Source organism: Cucumis melo, chromosome 5 (assembly GCF_025177605.1).
Source record: "Cucumis melo cultivar AY chromosome 5, USDA_Cmelo_AY_1.0, whole genome shotgun sequence".
NCBI lineage: Eukaryota > Viridiplantae > Streptophyta > Magnoliopsida > Cucurbitales > Cucurbitaceae > Cucumis > Cucumis melo.
The window spans coordinates 16,719,017-16,723,971 of NC_066861.1; positions in this window are offsets into that span (position 1 = coordinate 16,719,017).

Here is a 4,955-nt window from a genome sequence, read left to right on the forward strand (position 1 = left end):
ATGTTTCAAAAACACTCTTCGAGGGAACATTGTTCAAGATATGAACTATAGTCTCTACTACATACCCCCAAAATGAGTTAGGCAATTGAGCATATTTCATCATTGAATGAATCATGTCTAACAAGGTTCTATTTCTCCTTTCTGATACACCATTTTGTTGAGATGTACCAAGTGCTGAGAGTTGGGATTGGATTCCATGTTCTATCATATAATCCTGGAATCTCAAATCCATATACTCTCCACCTCGATCAGATTGAAGTATTTTAATCTTTCTACTTAATAGACTTTCTACTTTAGTCTTATACTTTTTAAACTTTTTAAGAGCTTCAAAACCTCCTCTAGCTTGTACATTCATCGGACCACAGAGGTTTAAATGTATAAGTTCTAAAAGGCTCTTTGGCTCTATAACATTTTCCAGTAAAAGGTCTTTTTTAGTCATTTTTCCTTCGAGACAAGATTCACATGGAGGTAATGAATAATCTTCAAACTCCTTTAGAAGTCCATTATTTACCAATCTTCTGATTAGATCGAGATTGACGTGACCTAATCTTAAGTGCCAAAGATAGGTATTGTTATTTGGAGAAATTCTTCGCCTTTTATTTTGAGTGTTAGCAGTTTTAAACATCTCATGATTTAAAACTGCTCTTGCTTCATTAGGTCTTAATATATGCAAGTTGTTTTCAAGCTTAGTCGAACAAATATGTAGGCCATTCTTAGAAATGAACACTTCATAGAACAATTGAGTACATATGTTTAATAAGACAAGAAACGGAAACTAAGTTCCTCTTAATTTTAAGAACTATGTACATGTTTTTCAAAAACATGAATCTATTTCCGAAAAACAACTTAGCATCTCCCACAGCGCGAGCTGAAATGACATCTCCCATTCCAACCTTGTGTCATCTCACCCTTCTCATACTGTTTAAAGAAACTAGTTTCCTATAAAGAAGAACAAACATGGTTAGTGGCTCATGAATCAAGTATCCAGACATTTTGGTCATTTTCCACTAAACATGTTTGTAAGACAAGTAAATCATATTTGCTTTCCTTTTCTTTCTTCTTAGCAAGTTACTTGGAGCGGTTTCTTTTCTGTCCATCCATATTGCAGTGAAAACGTTTTTCCTTGGTGGCTACCTTAGCCTTCCCTTTGCCCTCAGCAGCAGCAGTAGGATCCTTCCCCTTCCCTCCTTTATTCTTGTGGATTTTCTTAGATCTAGAAGATGAAGGTGAAAATCTCTTAGAATGGACAACATTTTCCTCTCCTTCTTTTTATCCCTTAAGAGACTGAAAAGTTTGCAACTCGTTTAGGAGGGTAGTCATGTTGTACTATATCTTGTTCATTTCTGCATTGATGCGAAATTGAAGAAAGCTCTTCGAAAGAGATTTCAAGATATAGAACACTTGACTCTTCTCATCAAAGACCGCTCCGTTCATTTCTGCTACATTAAAGTTGATTATTATGTCGAGAACATGTTCTCTAACAGATTAGCCTTCTTTCGTATATGTATTATAAACGTATTTAATAGCCTCTTATTTAATATGAATGGATGATTGTCCAAACATCTCCCTAAGGGAGTGCATGATCTGACGTGCAGTGACCACGATCTCACGTTTCCTGCTTAATATATCTGACATACTAGCCAAGATGTGGATGTGGGCTTTGTCATTGGTCTTTGTCCAGCGGTCATATGCATCCCTGACACTCTGAGATGCATTTTGAGTAAGGAAAGGAGGACATTCCTCCATTAAGACGAAGCGTAGATTAGCGATATCTAGAATCATATTAAGTTTCAATTTTCATGTCGCATAATTTTCACCAGTTAATAGTTCTTTTTTAAGCAGTGTGATAATTGAGTAAGACATGCTAAAATAACAAACAATTAACCATGTTAGTTATCTTTGTCTTAACCCATCACACAAAATAATCCAATCAATTCAGCAAAAACAAACAATCAAAGAACCCTAATAAAACAAATGATTTAGTTTTTGCAACGATACTTCAGAAGTTTAGAGCAACAGTCACTGAAAGGTGATCAACTACTCCTCTCTTGAATTGAGGAAATCTCAAATAATTAATAATATCAGAATAACTCTTATTCCTTTAGTTCTTAGCCACCGTTGTTTAGTCAAGGATTCTTAACTGACTTAATTCATCTCGTAAGTGTGAACCTACCATTTTCAAATCCCAGATGTACGTGTAAATCCGATATTTTCTTGGTTTAATTTCTTTAAATGTGAAAAAAAAAGAAAATGGAAATTAAGTGTAAATATACATATATATTTATATATTAAATGGTTTTATTAAATAAATTAAAGAAAAGAAAGAAAAGAAAGGATAAAAAGAAAAAAAAAAGAGAAAAAAATTTCATTTTTTCTTTTCTTCTTCTTCTTCTTCTCTTCCCTTCACCGCCAGCATTTTGAAGACAAATTCTCATCCAACTTCCATTCTTTTCCTTCTTCAATTTACAGAGAACATTTAAGAGAAATTTTGAAAGAAGAAATTTTACTAGAATTTTGAGGTTGAAGAAGAGGAGGAGATCCATGGCTGAATTTTGGTTCATTCTGCACATCACTGGTTTTTAATTCGATTTGAACTCTTCAAAAGGAATTAAGTGGTGAGGTTTACATTTACTGAAATTTAACTCATTTTCAAACAAACTTTATGAAAAAATTTGGAGCAAATTCGGATATTCATTGGGTGCTTTTTGATGAAGAAAACAGGGCAGTTGGTTTTCACTCGAAATCAAGAGGTCTCTGGTTTTTCTTGTATTTCAGAGTGTACCGATGGCGTTAGAATCTTTATTTGGTATGGTTGGAAATCTTATTCAATTTCCTACAACTTTTATGAAGAAATTGTGAACCCAAAATGATTAAAAATCAGTTAAATTGTAGGGACAAGTTAAAGAGGTCGTGTGTGCACGATTCTGGAAGTGGTTCTGTTTCGAGGGTTATCTGAGTTTATGCATGGGGAATCATATTTACATGTCTTCAGGTAAGTTTTAGAGGATCTCAAAATGAAGATTTTGATATAAAGAACACTCATTCTGGTTAAGTATTGAGAAAGTTATAGTCATTTGAAGTTTATGTTAGAAATCTAGAAATTTCAGAGAGTTGTTGAAATAGGATTTTATTTCTTAAGCTTTGTTTTCGTGAGCGTCATCTTTGGTGCGACATGTTATGTATATCTTTAGGAAACCAGAATGTTTAGAGTTTTAATACTCGGTTGGGTTGTTGGCAGGCCGAGAAGAATTAAACCGAGCTTATAGACCAAGGATCTAGACCAAGACGGTGAGTGACAAAACCAACTTTGAAATATTTTCCATAACTGTTATTATGATTGAATGCGATAAATATTTACTTACGAAGCTATGAAAGGTATTTGAATTTCATGACTATTTTCAAGTATACATTTGGAGACTAGATGTCTTAAAGAAATTTATGCTCGCACGTAGATATTAAATGTTTGGAAAGTATTTAAACCACAATGTTTTAAGCAAAGCATGAATTAGTAAGAAGTTTTGTTTTAAGAACTACAGTTTTCCCCGAAAGAGCTTAGTAAAGTTCGAGCTTTGTGTAAAATTTATAAGCAGACATGTTTTAATATTTTTAGATGATTTATGAAATTTTCATTAACTACATGACTGAGATCTTAAGCCTGAGGCTAGAGATTACCATGTGTACACTAGTTATATTCTGTTGTTGACGTTGAGTGTACTCCGTAACAACGATGTTGTCGTAAGTGCTGGGCGGACCTTACCACGAAAAAGACGATGGGAGTGTTGGACGGGCCCACTACATCGTAGAGCTTGTAAACGTTGTTGTACTGGGTGTACCCTACACAACGTAGATTTTTCATGTTAGTTAAAATTCTTCGATATACTTGATATGCCTTGCTAAATTTCAATGATGAACATGCTGAGTATTTAAGGAAGCTATTCTTACTACTACACATTTACATTTACGACTTTATAAACAGATTTATATGTGTAAAGTTTTCACGTACTCTTATCTTTAAATTCATAGTTTTAAACTAAGTCACTCACTGAGCTTCATAGCTCACCCTTTCCAAAATGTTTTACCCAAGTTCCTGGTGCCTGGTAGACTGCTTTAGTCTGCTGAAGCTCCATTATCGATTGCCAATACGTGTTTTGAGTTGGGCATAAAGTCTGTTGTGTTACGATGTATATACACCCTTGTATGTTATAGATACTCCACAGTTTGTAAAAGTTTTAGGAGATGTAGTTGTGTAAATTTTGTTGGTTATATTTTGATTAAGGTGTCTTTAGGTTTACTCGTGAAATCGATAAATTTTGAGGTACACTTCATGTATGTGTTTGACTAGCCTAGGATCCGCTGTGTTTTGTTGCATGTATAATAATTTATATACTAGATTGGCAAGTTCATCACATGAAAGTTTTAAGCAGAGTCGACAGATACAGGTACAGAAAAGCGTTGTTCGTCGGCTTCATGCCATCTTTCGGTCTAAGGTAGCAGGTAGTCCGGGAGGGGGTGTGACAACTTGGTATCAGAGCAGTTTGCTCCATGGGAATTAAGGTAGAGCGATTAGCTCTAAAAAGAAACTGGAAAGTAAATAATTGAAAGTCAAGTTAGCTTAAAGGGAACTAGTGGAGTATGGTCTAGGTAAGGGTAAAAGTGAGTCCAATTATTATTAATATGTGAGTAGACATTTAGTATCATGCATTTGAGTTAAGTATTTATAGTATGTCTAATGTGTTGACATATTATAGGAGTCATGCCACCACGTTCTGGCAGACGACGCCGGCAGAATCAGGACGGGATGCTAGGTCCTACCCAAGGTCCATCTGTAGGGGAATCTAGTACCCTAAGAGTTCGAGGCGGGGCAGGAAATGAGCAATTTGCTCGAACTACACAGGAAATAGGAAGGCCAGATAGAGTAGAGCCTAGTGATCCAGAAAAGGCATACAAAATTGAAC